This window comes from Adiantum capillus-veneris, chromosome 25, assembly GCF_014529385.1.
Source record: "Adiantum capillus-veneris isolate H3 chromosome 25, ASM1452938v2, whole genome shotgun sequence".
Taxonomy (NCBI): domain Eukaryota; kingdom Viridiplantae; phylum Streptophyta; class Polypodiopsida; order Polypodiales; family Pteridaceae; genus Adiantum; species Adiantum capillus-veneris.
This window is the reverse complement of record NC_140955.1, coordinates 67,652,170-67,669,065: the sequence shown is the minus strand read 5'-3', so window position 1 is coordinate 67,669,065 and position 16,896 is coordinate 67,652,170. Positions and strand designations below refer to the sequence as shown.

At 42.0% G+C, this 16,896-nt stretch overlaps 1 pseudogene; it reads left to right on the top strand.

Moving 5' to 3' along the window:
- The first annotated feature begins 14,271 nt into the window (after positions 1 to 14,271).
- Positions 14,272 to 15,142, top strand: LOC147425037 (uncharacterized; annotated as a pseudogene).
- The last annotated feature ends 1,754 nt before the right edge of the window (positions 15,143 to 16,896 follow it).

Here is a 16,896-nt window from a genome sequence, read left to right as displayed (position 1 = left end):
AAAACTCCTTTAGCTCTCAACTTTTCGCCAATGAAATAGACCCTTTTCCTATTAAATCTATATTTTTTTTTCAAGATCATTTTTTCAACACCCTTCTATATGTGAAAACATGAGAAAATATAAAACACAATAATCACTCTTGTTGATCCCAAGTGAGACAATTTTTTAATTGTAGTGACCCCCTTGGGAAGAGCAAACGATAAGTTTTCTTGACCTCGAAAATCGGGGTTGATTCTGAACGTGGGACAGGTTGCCAAGGAAGAATATGTTGCTAGGTCAATTATGTGTGGGTGTTCCGGAGTGATTGTGTATGGTCGGGAATGCTAGTAGGCAAGCCTGTGCATAGGAAGTTTGCAAAAAAGTGTGCATGTGTGTGTGAATCTGTGTGGGTAGGGGTGCGGACTATTAGCTTGGGCTATAGAGAGGCAGTGTATTGTGTGCAGGGTGTTGTTCCCTTTTCCCCCATCCCATCAGTGGTGCTATTCTTGTTAGATCGTGCTCTTCAAACCGCGACACCGTCTTCAACTTCACCGAGAAGCAATCAGTAGCTCCTCAGTGCATGGTCGGGTTTTCTGACTTTTACAGGTGCCGAAGATGTTGAGGTTTGGCTACAAGACTACGGCCTTTTTCTGCTGGGGAGCGGCTTGTCAAGAGAAGAGGGAGTGGCCCAAGCTTTCTAGCTCCTGGTTCGTGGAAAAGCAAAGGTATGGTATGAGGGCTTGCAGGCTGAAGAAAAATAGGATTGGAGCACATTGGAAGCGGCGTTCCGAAGCCGATATGTGGTCAACAGGCAGTGGAGTGAAGTCAAGCAGATGATGGACAACCTAAAGCAAAGCCTTGACGGTGGTTTCCGAGAATTCGTGTGGGAGTTCGAGGCCATATGAAGCAAGTTGGTTAAGGTAACTGCTGTAGAGAATGCAGATTTTTTGAAGTTGACCAAGTTTGTGGATTGCTTGCATGTAAAAGTGCGAGATAAAGTTGAGATAGATGGACCGTGCACATACAAGGAGGTAGTAGCCTATGTGCAGAGCAGGACGAAGAAGGTTTTAAAGAAGCAACAGGCAAAGCAGGTTTTGGCGAGTCCATTGGTGCCAAGGCCAATTGCTAGGGAAGAGCTTCAGGTAATCTGCCCCTTCGTTGATGCACATGTGGTAGCAGTGAATAGGCGTGATGGCAAAGTAGAGATGATACCGTGTGGTCCCATGAGGCCTCAGCAGCAGTTGCAGAGATAGGTCTACCGAGTACCGTCTAATGTGCTTGACCAAGTGACTTCCAAAAAGCAAGCAGTGGAGAAGATAACTAAAGTGCCAAAGCCGGTGAGTTTTGTGGAGAAAACCAAGGTGTATTCGAGCTATAGCAGTGCCTTGGATACGGACATCACATGGGAAACGGAGTCTGCTTTCTTAAGGTATGAGACATATGATGTTATGTATGTTGATAAGGTGGTCAAAGAGCAACAGATTGCAGGTGAAGAGACATTTTGTGTGGACCAGGGGGTTGGGCAACCCTCTCTCTTGCCTTGTGATGGTAAGGCCATGATGACTGAAGAAGAGTGCTTCGATGAAGCAGATTGGGGGTTCGATGATCTAGTGGTCGATGTAGATGACGAGTCGCAGGTTTTTTTTGCTAAAGCTATGGAGAGAATACAAGGTATGCAAGGCTTGCCGCCTTTTCTAGGGATGTTTGAAGAGTCTACAGGTGAAGATACGCCAGTGTCTGCTTTGGATGATAAGTTGCCACAGGTTGGTGCCGTGCTGTTGACGGATGTGTTGTTGAAGGTTGCTATGCAAGCGTCTCTGTGCCGATTGCTACATCTTATCTTGTTTGAAGACAATCATGCTATGGCGAGCTCTCTAGCCCATGGCAAGCTGGTTTCATATGATGCCCCTGCTACAGACATTGGTATAGTACATTCTTATCCAATTTACAAAGCAAGTTTATGGATACGAGGTGAACCAAGTTCGGGCTATGCCAAGCAAGAGTGGTCGGCTTACAGGTTTTCTAGTACAAAGCAGGGATGGTGATGATCAATGCCATATTTTTTATCCAGGTGGAATTTACATCATGCTTAGAGAAGCTTGTAGCTTTCCATTTGACCCAGGTGGGTAATACGACAGACAGTGAATCTCTCTCTATTTATCTACTGCTATTTATCTAGCTCTTGTACATAGTATCTATCATTTTTCTTCTTATGCACTGATATATTACCTAAATAATGCTATGGTTGAGCATGAATACTCAATGAGGGGTTGGGCAATGATGGTAGAGCTGAAGATGGTCGACCTATGGAAGTGCAAGAAGCCCGGGCATGGCAGTTTGCAGGCAAATGATGGGGGCATTGAGCAGGTATTGGATGTAGCGAGGAGAGAGGTATATCGAGATGGAGCACTTGCTGGTGGAAACTGTCAGTGTTTCTTCCTATCACAGGTGGTAGGAGCAAAGATTGATATCACAAACTTGGGAACGAGACAAGGGGTGTTGGATACATGTGCTATCAGGTTTGTGATATGGGATTTAGAGCGAGATGTTTGCAGGACACACTACTTTCCGGGATGTGTATGTCAGATATGGCATATGGCAGGGCTCGAATGGCTTTCCACACTGTTGGTCAGGAGGCTCAAAGGTATTGAGACGATTGGTGGATATCTCTATCAAATCGTGTCGTAGTGGGTACAAAAGGGCGACTCCTTTCTGGCAAGCTCAAAGCTCGTTGAATGCTTGAAGATCAAGGGCTAGCAGCTCCCCAATCGGGAGTTATGGTGGCTCCAATTTTTCAACGGTCATGGTAGTTATGCCATTCCCGATGGGATGGTTTTCGTTTGGGACACATTGAGCGGAAAGAGTTATATCCAGCTGCGGCCATAAGGTCATCGATGCGAGAAATATTTTGTTTATAAGTCTTCGTGTTGAGCATAGCTTGAAGCGGGGACGACGAGGAGCAAACAAGAAGTTTTCTTGACCTCGAAAATTGAGGCTGATTCTGCACGTGGGTCAGGTTGCCAAGGAAGAATTTTTTTTAAGGTAAATAAAAAGGAAAAAATGATTTCGACCTGCTCTGGATGGAAGGCGGCGGTGCCATTGCAGTGCTGAGGAGACAAGTGGATGAGCAAGAGAGGCCGCCAGGGCTTGGGAAGGGGGGTTACCAAGCAGATGGTCGCAAGGCGCATGAAGGAAGGGAGGGTTTCTAAAGTTGGTTGGCAGTTTTCATGGAAAGGCGGGCCAGGTGTGGATAGAGTAGACACAATCTGCATGAAAAAGAGGAGTAGGGGTGCCATGGGGAGGAGAAGGGGAGCATCGGCCGCTGCAGGGGAAGTGATCATGCTCTGCATGGTTGGGTCATGAGCGTGGTGCACCAGAGAGGGCTGCACGAGATGCAGGAAGAAAGGGGGCTGTTGGAGAGCGCTGCAGAAGCTTGGAGGACCAAGAGCTGCAAGTTGTGGGGGCTAAGAGAGGAAGAAAGGGAAAAAGTGGAGCAAAGGAGGGGAGTCTGCAGTGAACGAGGGCGCTGTCTTGTAGAAAGGAGAGCATGAAAGAAGCAAACATATACACAACAAGTTTTAAACTTTTTCTCACCTAGAAAAACATGGTGTTAATTTTGACATTCACACTTTAAAGTGTGAATAACACTTTTCTCACTATCAAAGTACAATTTATGATGTAAATCTTATATTTTTCACATGTTTATTATTTTCACACCCTCATTTCATAGAAATAAAAAAATGTATCACAATTGTAAGTAAAAAAAGAAGAATCTTTAGGTATTATACTCTATTTCATACATGAGAATTATTTCTACTTTCAAGTTACTATAATGAATTATTTGCACATTGTTGTTCCAAGTTACTTAGTGCAAAATTTTCACAATGAAAAGATTCGTACATGTAGTTCTAGTGCGTATCTTTTACACCATAATTCTAATTGATAAATATTTCTATGAAAATAGCTTTTTGAGTATGTAAATTTATCATTTTTACAAAAGCATAAATATCCATATAGAAAATTTTGCTACCAATAAAATATTGACAATAAAAGGAAGCCCTTTTTAGGAAACATAAATATTGGGGATGGGTCTGGGAGAGAGAGAGAGAGAGAGAGAGAGAGAGAGAGAGAGGTGGAGACGTGAAGAGGGGGGGACTGATCTTGATAAAGCTTGATTAGCTTAGCTCACAATCAGCTCAAAGGTTTCTTCAAAAAAGATAGCTCTACATTGAGAGTGCCAATAAATAACCAAGTTGAAATTCATGGTGGGTGTGGTGGAAAAGTAGAGATGGAGTAATGTGAAGCATATACAATAATATTGTCAGTGAATGTGACCTTTGTGTGGAGGTGCAAGGAAAATGATGAACTAGAAATTGACATTTCTTTACCTTTTAAATTTAAATGCTAAGTACGAAGAATATGATACATGTTTTAGAAGTGTAGAATCCGTAGTAAGAGTGAAACCTTAAAATTTTTAGCTTGTAAAACATGCTAAATTTTTTCTATTACAAGGCCACTCTCAAAGGTGCACTTTTGACATACAAAATTTAAAGATGAAAAGTAAATCAAGCTAGAGAACCAGCTTCACAAATAGTAGGGATACAAAGCTTGAAATGATGTATCACACATTTTGATAAAAAAACAAAGAATTGAATTTTTTCGAATTCGTTATGTTTTCATACATTTTTCTATCATTTTGAATACACTTAATAACATGAGATTACATGAAAATGAAGATGGACATAAATAAAAATGAAATATTGCAATACAAAGGACCATATTTATAAAATTAAGCCGAATACAAAACTCTTGATTGAGTTCTATCATATATATCCAAATAAGTTTACAACGTACTACAAAAAGGTACAACTCATCATCCAAATCTCTTTATAAATCTTCTTCAAAAGAAACCATGTCCTCTCCTGGAAGCCAACAAGTAAAAAAACCGTCCTCTCATCCAACATTAGACACTGGAGACCATCCTTGCAACACTTTTAAACATATATTCCAGTCGTACCAAGAGTTGTCTTCATTTTGAAGCTCCCAATACTCGTTGAATGGTTCCTTCTTTAAGATTCCAATTTTGGCAGCATGTTGTTGTTTGTCGACGTCGATCACCACAGCAATTTTAGAGGAAGGACCAATGTCAGGAGAGTGACTTACAATTAAAACTACATCCCCCTTTCCCATCCATGGTCGAGCACATCCTGGGTAACCGGGATGTAGCAAACGCTTCCTAAAAATAATGTCACTCATTTCATAGATCATCTATTTGTTAGTAGGTTTGAAAGATAAGAAAAAACACTTACGCAAGATTCGACTTGTTGGGATCAAACACAACTTTTGATGCATAAATCTCCTATTAGAGATTATTTTCATCCCTGTCCCCTTGTCAGCTTGCAAACCTTCTATTCCACAACCTCCATTCATAAACTCTCCAACTACAAAGAGTTGAATGTTTCCATTGTACTTATGTGATAGAAAATCCTTAATTGTGCACACGGCCCTCATCATGCACTCAAGCCTTGGGTTTGGAGTGTTATCTATATTGATAATCACATTGTCACCATATTCATATTTTTCAGCATGTAAGTAGATTTTTGTGTAATAAATGACCTCTCGTTGAAGATGACCACGCTTGAGAACTCCCAAGGGTGCAAAAATCTTATATTTTTCTTCAAAGGACTGAGAGCAATACCCTTTTTGCTAACCACCTCAAGACAAAAATTTGGGTGTAGTGTGTGTGCCTTCTCATACATCTCCTTCGCTAGATCTTCTGAGGTGGATAGTACTAAGCATCTTGCATGCCATTCCTCAAAAATTGTGACATCCATGCTCTCTGTCGAGAATCCTTGTGGTAGTAGAAGGCACTTATGTACGTCTCAGAGCATCCTTTTGGTAGGAGATATGTCATCCTTTTCGATCTCTAGTTGTTGTAGAGTTCTAGATAGCAAGACTCGATTGTGATAGTTAGTGTATGTCAACTCATTGAATCTATTGTTGGTGGGTATCTCCACAATTCCTAGTATATTTCGCTCAAATCGGTAGCACCAAGTTCCATCATAACTACCATGCCGTATAATATCATCAAGTATTTCTCCACAACCTACAAGTAACACATGTGAAAGTAAATTACATAGGGACCTGCTGAGAAGAACATAGAAGACACGTCTATTTTTTTTTGCATTTCAAAACAAACATAAATCAATCCAATAGATACCTGCAACATGCTCAAGTGGTGAGACGTTCTCACCCTCTTCCTCCTCCATGATAATTCTCCATGCTGAAAATAGTTGCCTAGCAGCATTGATGCTCTCTCTTGACCATCCATGGATGCGAGTGTAGTTATAAAATACATGTGATATGTCAACCAAAATCATTCCAACGTCTTTTAAGGTTTGGTCAATGCCTGACACACTATTTAAGATATGTGGCACGCACCATTGCATGAACTTTTATTGCTCCTCTGCAATGAAGGTGCCATCATGCCTAACAGCATTTATGGGCCATCTCCCACCATTACGAAGGGTTCGTGGTATTGCATTTGATACTTCCTTTATTGCACACGCTATGCTCTTTAATATTTCTGTATCTTTGACCTTATCAAAAAAGGTCCTAGTGAACTTCTTAAATAAGTTCAATGCCAAAATATGCATCACATCATAGACAAGGTCAAGACTGATGTCGAATCCGTATAAGTGATATAATCACCAAAGTGGCGATTCTCCTGTTAGGCCAACCTTAGATAAAACCTTATTGCATTCAGCCTTAGTCTTTTTCCTTTTCGATTTACGTATAGCATCTAGCATCTCATCAACATGCCTCTTCTCAGGTGGATATCTTGCAAGGTATCTGCTATCTGTATAAACATACTTTGGTATTCGAACACCCTCTGATTTCTTTTTCATAGGTGCTACATCTCCTTTTGCATCCGTTCTTCCCTCCATCTTTTAAATGTCCTAACTTACACTGGGCGGGATAATCTCCGGTCCATGACATAAGGATTGCTCGAAGAGTACAATTTTCCCTTACATTTTCTGCATTCTCAAAGATGCAAGATGTTGGATAGTTGAAATTTAGAGTAAATCCCTCCACAAAAGCTACTTCAAGCTCATTGACTAATGGCTCTAGGAAATACGGAAAAACATCTCCATGTCTCGTTGCTAGCTTCAATAAGCTAAATGGCAAGAAGATAACTGGAAGGGGTCCGATTATGGAACCTTTACCTCCATTTAGAACCACTACTTCGATCACTCCACTATCCTTAGGCTTTGTTGATGTCGTTTGGAACCCATCCCAATGACACATTAGTGCATAGTTTCGAGGATCTCCCTACAAAAAGTCATAGATCATGATGAGTTTGCTAATCATGTGTCTAATAAAAAGATACACTTAGAATCTATTATGATACACTAACATACCTTCACAAACTTCCTTTAAGATGCGTCCAACTTTGAGAAAGGGATAACTCCATCTCAAATTCTCGATTAATAGCACCCCAAAAGGACGCATCCCACTGTTTCTCTTCCTCTTCTGACATGCCAATCCTCTCTCCATTGGGCAAAAATTCAGAAACAAGAAAGTTTCCAAGACTTGACATATATCCTACTTGCTTAAACTTATTTTCTAATTCCCTAATGTTCCCTCTAGTGCTGCGGACTGCTTCATGACCCACCAACCGACACAAGGGTACCCAAGGGAGCTCTATATCTCGATGTACCTCATGCTTAGCAACCCAAGTTTGCAAGAGTTTTGCATCAAGCTCCACATACCTAGTCTTGGTCTTCTCAACATAGACATCAAGACTAGTCTCTTTTGGGTTCGAAAGTTAGGACTGGGTATCAACAACATCCTAATGAGGGTTGGGTGGTTTCCGATTCTACCGCCATTACCTTGCGACACAGAAAATATTAATATTTTTGTCAACTTGTCTTTTATCACGATGATTTAATGAGCAAAAAGCGAACCTCTAGGAATACTTAACAATAACCTGGATCCTTAAGTCAAAAGCAACTTCAAACATTAGAAGACAAGTGTAAAAACCTAAACACATTGATTAGAAAGTCATAATTACAAAAAGAATATGAAAGTATTCAGCAAATGCGAATGCAGGGCATCACGATGATTTTGTTGGTCAAGGATATGCCAAGTAGAGGTAGGGTCCGAAAGCTCTGAACTATTTTTAGCTGATGCGAAGCAAGCGTATCTCTCTAGATGCAATCACCTGTGCTTGCATCTTAAAGCCATGTGCCAATTTTCCATCCTTGAGATGCGATATGCCGAATAGGAGCAGGACGAAGAAGCACTACCTTGCTCAATTTGTCGAGAAACAATGCAATTTATCGCACTACCTTGCTCAACATGTAGGACAAATGTGGCAGGGCTAGGGAGCCAGCGCTGTTTTCAGCCAATGTGGAGGCAAGGCATCGCCCTAGGTGCATTCAACTTGAAGACATGTTGCGCTATAGAAGATGCTGAAATGGGGATCAAAATTCAGTTTTCAGTTGATGCGAAGTGAGCACATGTCTCCATATGCAATCACCTTCGCTCGCATCCTAAATACATCTCATAGTTTTGAAATCACTACTACTATTGGTGAAAGAACTCACATGGTACTGTTAGTTGGGGTTGTCGAGAAAAAACACAGTGCTTGGCACTTTGTCAATCAGAGATATGCCGAATAGGGGAGGGGCGAAGAAGCTCTGAACTGTTTTTGGCCGATACGAAGCGAACGCATCTCTCCAGATGCAACCACCTATGCTCGCATCTTAAAGACATGTCGCAGTTCGACCATCATTGCTGAGATGGGCAAAAGAATTAACATGGTGCTTTAGTTCGGTGTTGTCGAGAAGAAACGCAATTTTTCGCAATGTAGGCCAAATGTAGTTTTTGTCGAGAACATGTAGGTCAAATGTGGCAGGGCTAGGGAGCCAGGCTGTTTTCAGCCAATGTGGAGGCAAGGCATTGCTCCAGATGCATTCACCTTGAAGGCATGTGCCACTATGCAAGATGTTGAAATGGGCAGCAAAAATTCAGTTTTCATCTGATGCGAAACGAACGCACTTCGAAGCGATGCGAAGCGAACGCCCCTTTGGACAGCACTTTTCAACCGGGATTGACAGCGTTTTTCAGCCCCTTTCAAAAGTGTTTTTCAGCCGGGATTGACAGCGTTTTTCAGCCGGCATTGACAGCGTTTTTCAGCCCCTTTGGACAGTGTTTTTCAGCCAAGATTAGCCGCATTTTCAGAGGTCTACATCAGCGTTTTTGCATGGCTGTAGCAGCGTTTTCTCCAGATGCAATCACCTACGCTCGCATCTTAGAGACATGTTGTCAGCCATCATTGCTGAGATGTGTGAAAGAACTCACATGGTACTGTTAGTTGGGGTTGTCGAGAAAACACTCAATGCTTGGCACTTTGTTAGTCAGAGATATGCCGAATAGGGGAGGGAAGAGGAAGCTCTGAACTATTTTCGGCTGATGCGAAGCGAACGCATCTCTCCAGATGCAATCACCTATGCTCGCATCTTAAAGACATGTCGTTGGCCATCATTGCTGAGATGGGCAAAAGGACTCACATGGTAGTGTTAGCTAGGGTTGTCCAGAAAAAACGCAATGCTTGGCACTTTGTTAGTCAGAGATATGCCGAGTAGGGGAGGGAAGAGGAAGCTCTAAACTATTTTCGGCTGATGCGAAGCGAACGCATCTCTCCAGATGCAATCGGCTACGCTGGTATCTTAAAGACATGTCGTTGGCCATCATTGATGAGATGGGCAAAAGGACTCACATGGTAGTGTTAGTTAGGGTTGTCGAGAAAAAACGCAACGCTTGGCACTTTGTTAGTCAGAGATATGCCGAATAGGGGAGGGAAGAGGAAGATCTGAACTATTTTCGGCTGATGCGAAGCGAATGCATCTCTCCAGATGCAATCACCTACGCTCGCATCTTAAAGACATGTCATCGTCCATCATTGCTGAGATGGGCAAAAGGACTCACATGGTAGTGTTAGCTAGGGTTGTCGAGAAAAAACGCAATGCTTGGCACTTTGTTAGTCAGATATATGCCGGATAGGGGAGGGAAGAGGAAGATCTGAACTGTTTTCGGCTGATGCAAAGCGAGTGTATATCTCCAGATGCAATCACCTACACTCGCATCTTAAAGACATGTCGCAATTCGGCCATCATTGCTGAGATGGACAAAAGAACTCACATGGTAGTGTTAGCTAGGGTTGTCAGAGAAAAAACGCAATGCTTGGCACTTTGTTAGTCAGAGATATGCCGAATAGGGGAGGGAAGAGGTGTTTTCGGCTGATGCGGAGCGAGTGCATATCTCCAGATGCAATCACCTACACTCGCATCTTAGAGACATGTCGCAGTTCGGCCATCATTGCTGAGATGGACAAAAGAACTCACATGGTAGTGTGAGCTAGGGTTGTCAAGAAAAGACGCAATGCTTGGCACTTTGTTAGTCAGAGATATGCCGAATAGGGGAGGGAAGAGGAAGATCTGAACTGTTTTCGGCTGATGCGAAGCGAGTGCATATCTCCAGATGCAATCACCTACACTCGCATCTTAAAGACATGTGCAGTTCGGCCATCATTGCTAAGATGGACAAAAGAACTCACATGGTAGTGTGAGCTAGGGTTGTCCAGAAAAAACGGAATGCTTGGCACTTTGTTAGTCAGAGATATGCTGAATAGGGGAGGGAAGAGGAAGATCTGAACTGTTTTCGGCTGATGCGAAGCGAGTGTATATCTCCAGATGCAATCACCTACACTCGCATCTTAAAGACATGTCGCAGTTTGGCCATCATTGCTGAGATGGACAAAAGAACTCTCATGGTAGTGTGAGCTAGGGTTGTCCAGAAAAAACGCAATGCTTGGCACTTCGTTGGTCAGAGATATGCCGAATTGGGGCGGGGCGAAGAAGCTCTGGACAATTTTCAGCTGATGCAGAGCGAGCGCATCTCTCCAGATGCAATCACCTACCACCTACGCTCGCATCTTAAAGACATGTCGTCGGCCATCATTGCTGAGACTTCCTAAAGAACTCACATGGTAGTGTTAGCTAGGGTTGTGGAGAAAAAACACAATGCGTGGCACTTTGTTAGTCAGAGATATGTCGAATAGGGGAGGGAAGAGGAAGCTCTGAGCTGTTTTCGACTGATGCGAAGCGAACGCATCTCTCCGGATGCAATCACCTACGCTCGCATCTTAAAGACATGTCGTCGCACCTACCCTCCGGAAGACTTCTCAAGCAAGAAACCCTGCAAATCCGTGGCGTTTTCCATCAAACCAGCCCAACGTTTTCAGCAGTCACCTCCATAGCAGATCAGCCCCTTTGAACAACGTTTTTCAGACAGGATTGACAAAGTTTTTCAGCCCCTTTGGATAGTGTTTTTCAGCCTGGATTGACAGCGTTTTTGAGCCCCCTTAGACAGCGTTTTTGCGGCCATTGTCTAGCGTTTTTCAGCCCCTTGGGACAGCAATTCGCAGCCAAGATTAGCCACATTTTCAGAGGTCTACATCAGCGTTTTTGCATGGCTGTAGCAGCGTTTTCTCGAGATGCAATCACCTACGCTCGCATCTTAAAGACATGTCATCGGCCATCATTGCTGAGATGGGCAAAAGGACTCACATGGTAGTGTTAGCTAGGGTTGAGGAGAAAAAACGCAATGATCAGCACTTTGTTAGTCAGAGATATGCTGAATAGGGGAGGGAAGAGGAAGCTCTGAACTATTTTCGGCTGATGCAAAGCGAATGCATCTCTCCAGATGCAATCACCTACGCTCGCATCTTAAAGACATTTCGTCGGCCATCATTGCTAAGATGGGCAAAAGGACTCACATGGTAGTGTTAGCTAGGGTTGTTGAGAAAAAACGCAATGCTTTGCACTTTGTTAGTCAGAGATATACCGAATAGGGGAGGGAAGAGGAAGATCTGAACTGTTTTCGGCTGATCCGAAGCGAGTGCATATCTCCAGATGCAATCACCTACACTCGCATCTTAAAGACATGTCGCAGTTCGGCCATCATTGCTGAGATGGACAAAAGAACTCACATGGTAGTGCTAGCTAGGGTTGTCAAGAAAAAACCCAATGCTTGGCACTTTGTTATTCAGAGATATGCCGAATAGGGGTGGGGCGAAGAATCATTGATCCAATGTTTTTCAGCCCCTTGTGACAGCGATTCTCAGCCAAGATTAGCTGTATTTCTAGAGGTCTACATCAGCGTTTTTGCATGGCTGTAGCAACGTGGGAAGTGCATGGGAAGTGGTCTGACAATCACTCGACTCTGGACCCGAGACTAGTCCCCCTAGACCACACAAAACTGATTATATATGCAACAGAGTACCTCCCATCCATAACTACTAAGAAATAGCTTTGAGAGACAGCTACACATATCCAGACTGAGGTGGGAATGATAGGCTAGCCATGGTGTCCACTCGCCACCCTTGGTATCACTGCTTCGCATCCCGCCAAGCCCTTTGGACCACTAGAATGCAGACCACCTAGTCCATTATCCGGCAAGTGTAAACCAAGACGCCTCAGCAAAGAAAAGAAACAAATAAGGGGCCAAGGAGCATCCTTGTCGGACAGAATGAGAAAGATGAAACCGCCACGCAATGTAACCACCACAGCATCCTTGTCATCTGCTCGAAAAAAAACAAACTCTAAAGTGTATAAAAATTATCCGTCATCTATTGTTTTGAGAGGCTATTTGGTATAGGGACAGGATGGGAAGCAGTGGAAGAAGGGGATATGCAAGGGAGAATGAGGGAGCCAAGCTTGAAACCGACAGAATTTGCCCCAAATGGACAGTGCCAAAAAGAAACAAATGTCATCCCCACTGATGTCATCTGTGCACATAAATGCATTCACCCATTGCAAGGCTCTATGGCTGTGGATTTAGAGGGGGTATTGGGTACTGCCACAAAATGGTATGTCAAGGCAATCAACCACATTGTAATTTTCTGGCCTTCAAAATGGTTTTACAGGTCACTATGGCCTTTTGAAAAGGTTAATATAACAATTCAGCTCATTTCATTTTTCTCCCTCTCTCTCTCACGCAGGGCATTTTAATCAACCACATCGTAATTTTCTGGCCTTCAAAGGGTCTTATAGGTCACTATGGCCTTTTGAAAAGGTTAATATAACATTTCAGTTCATTTCATTTTTCTCCCTCTCTCTCTCTCACGCAGGGCGTTTTGAAGACGTTCTGATAACATTTCGTTTTTCTCCCTCTCTCTCACTCCAGAGCTCGTTGTGTTGCCTTTGAAGGGCCCCCTGCCCCGCTTTCCCTGCTGACAAACGCCCTCTCTCTCTCTCTCGCAATCACATCAAGCCAAACACGACACATACCCTATTCGCGTTTCTGGACCTCGCCCTGACGTTGCTCCCGCAGGCTATATCGCCTCTCTTGCTTCCAACAGGCCTGCCTGAGCTAACGCGAGCTCGACGCTTCCAAGCTATAGTACTTCGCCCATTTTCTTCTTTTCTTTTGAGTTTGAGCAACGACGGTGCCGTTGCTCAAGTTTTTTAAAAAGCTCCAAACAATATTAAGCACTATATTGTGTATTTAAATATTGACCTAAATTGAAACATCTTGCGCACGTCTTACCATGCATAATCGATTATTACTCATCATTTTTCTTACTTCACTTCATGCGCTCATTTTTTTACGCCATCGTCAACTAACGTCTTCTCTGTGCACCTTCCTTTGTCCCTCAAGCTTTTCCATTGCACCTTTCTCTTCCCACAGACTTCTTCTCCATTGGCGAAGCTATCTCTTCTGTGCACTTTCCTCTTTCCCTTGACCTTCTCCATTGCACCTTCCTCTTCCCATTAACTTCTTCGACGAAATATGCAGCTCCTGCAGCTTGTTTCAAGCTTCAACTTCGTCATCAAGCCACCGTGCTCCCACAGTTGCAAAGAAGCTCGGCCTCTTCGTGTACTTATAAGGTACTTTTTCATTGTGAAGTGAAGTTCCATTGCTTAACTCCACCCATTAGAACCAGCATTACCCAAATATTGGGATAGCAATTCTCCCTTTGGCATGAGTTTTGTAAAACAAAACCCTCCCCCTTGTTTAATATCATCTTTACATATTGCTTACAAAAGTACAAAATCAAGCATGGTTTGTAGTCAAGGAACTATTTGAAACATGATTGAAATCACAAATATAAGCCCATATCATTCAACAAAATACCATGGTTATCTAGAGGGTGATTTTTATTGATACAAATTGGGCCCATTTACTGAAATTTTTGATGTGCTTTTGTTTTGTAGGGCTAATAGCAATCACATCAACATGGAGAATGAGCCTTTGAAAAGCATCTTCTTATGGAATGCTAAAAAAGTAGCAGTGTTTGTTAATGAATTTTTGGGAATGGATCGCTATACGAAAAGTATATGCAAGAACAATATCGACGGAAGAAGTCTCTTGTACACCTCTGTGGCTTCATAGGGAGCCTTGGGAATAGAGGTTAGTGGACATAGACTTGCTTTGCATAGTTGGGCGCAAAGCAAATTGGCCAAGGCAGAGACTTTTTCATCCACTCCAGCAAAACAAGTTTCGCAAGAAGTGCCACCTCACATGCAGCATGATCATTTGTCCTTGACATACGTTGGGAGAGATGAAGCAAATTTTTCCAGCAATGAACTCAATTTCCAAGCTAAATCAGAGTCTCATTTTGTAGTCCAAATCCCAAAGAGTGCAAAGGAAAAAGATTTTTTTCGTATTAATCATGCTTGGAAGCATCGCACATACAATAGGAACATGGAACGGATTCGCATGTGGACCGAACAAGGGCTAGGTTTGTTTCCCATCGACAAGTTTATGCAAGCAGATTTCAAGAAGGACAAGGAAATGAGACAGCAAGTGGAGAAGTTCATTCATCGGAAGCGAAGAACACTATCTCCTTTTCGAGCCCTCAATGAAGCCAAGGATTCCGATTACATGACAGAGAGACAAATCTTTCTAAAAATAAACTAACATAGACGTTACATGAGACTCAAAGCAGGGCCATTGTTTGAAGGGCTTGGTAAAATCCACCAGATCCCAGTGGAAGATATCTTACACTTGGAGAGTGTTGATGAAGATAGAAACCATGAAGAAGTAGGCACTAAGATGGTTGACCTTGAAGCAGATGATTTGTTTGAAGGTATAGAAAATTTATCCGCCCCTCTACATCATATACAAGAGGTTTGCTATGTGCCTACTAGTGGCCAAGAAAAGGTCAAAATCATTGGAGCATCCAATCGTATACTGAAGAGAATGTGAGATGTAGATGTGGATTGTTTCCCAAAGGTACACCACAACAATTTTGCTTCATTCCCGTCCATGATTCCCACACAAAGGAAGTTGGCAGAGGCATAGTCTTTTCAAAGTCACATGGTGAACATGATTATGAGCGGTGGAAGGTGGAGATTGAATCATTGAGCGATGATGCAAAGAGTCTTTATATTCCTGGAAGTCTTCTACCAGGATCTAGATTGCATATTGTAAGTACCCCTCTAGTAAAACATCTAAATTACATTCACTTTCAAGATTTTTGATAGCTCGCTTTTTATGTTTCAAATTTAGAATCAAATAATAGAGGTTCCACTTGTGTTTCTTAGCAAGATTGAGCCTCGATCAACCAATGAAGAAGGACATGTAATATTTCTCTTTTGCTTTGTAAAGATCAACTATTTGTCTTTGAATATGTTTGCTAACTACAAGTTGCTTATAGCCTTGGAAAGAAACAAGCCCCTTATCTTTGCAACAAAAGTCAAGTGTGAATTCAACCATAGAAGACACAAAGAAGTGGTCTCAATCTCAACTAGAGGTAAATTCATTACATACGTTTGCGTATTAACTTTGGTGTTTTCTCACATGTCAATGTTCTATTCTAAAAGGATGAGAATACTCCTACTGGTTCAATAACATACACTCAATCAAAAAGGTTGTCTCTTGCTTGTGACTTTGAGCATTCAAGACAGGTAGAAGAGGTATGCCTACTCTTGTTAAGAGTTGATTGTCTATTTATCTTTTTGTAGACCCTTCAAATTCTGCTTCTTTGATTGTTTAGGTTACAAATATTGCAAATGGCTCACCCTCACATGTTCAAGCATCCATTTCTTCTAACAAAGAAAAGACTGCTTGCTCAAAGATTCCGAATCAGGTATATATTTGCATTTATTGAAGCATCAGTGATATTCCTTCCATTAAAGCAATTTTTTGTTGAAAAAGTTCAATGGACCGCTTGGTTTCGGGGATCCACAGCCAACAAGCAAGCAACTTGAAGAGGTACTTAATAAAAAGGCTCCTCTATCTTGCAAGTTGATTAGTAATTTGTGGTATATATATGCTTTTTACTTTGCTTTTTCTTTAACAGATGCTTGTAGCTACAAGTAGCCCTCATTTAAATGCAAAACTATGCAATAAATAGTACCATTGAAGAAAATAACAAGGTAGATTATTCTATGATACATGGGGTAAAAAATGGTTTATTTTGTTTAAATTTCTCTCATCCTTACAGTGTACATGGAAAATGTTTAACTTGGATGGCTCCTTTGAAGACCCATCTATTGGAGTGATTGAAGGATTTGTAAGGCTCATACTATCCAATCTTTTTTTTTCATGTGATAAGTAGGTATGCATTAGTAATAATAAAGGATGATTTATAGGTTGCAAATCATCCATCAGAAAGCGAAGAGGAAAGTGAAGATGAGATACAGAAAAAGGTATACTTGCTTAATCCCAAGGATTCCAATTTCAAATATCACTTAACTCTACTATGTTGTGTAGGACCATAATGATCCCACTATAAGAAGCACACAAGAAAAGAAGGAAAGTTGTGTGCATGAGCAAATTGATGGTAAGGGCTATAGACAACTCAAATTTAGAGATATAATGTTCCTTTGTCTACTCAAGGATTCA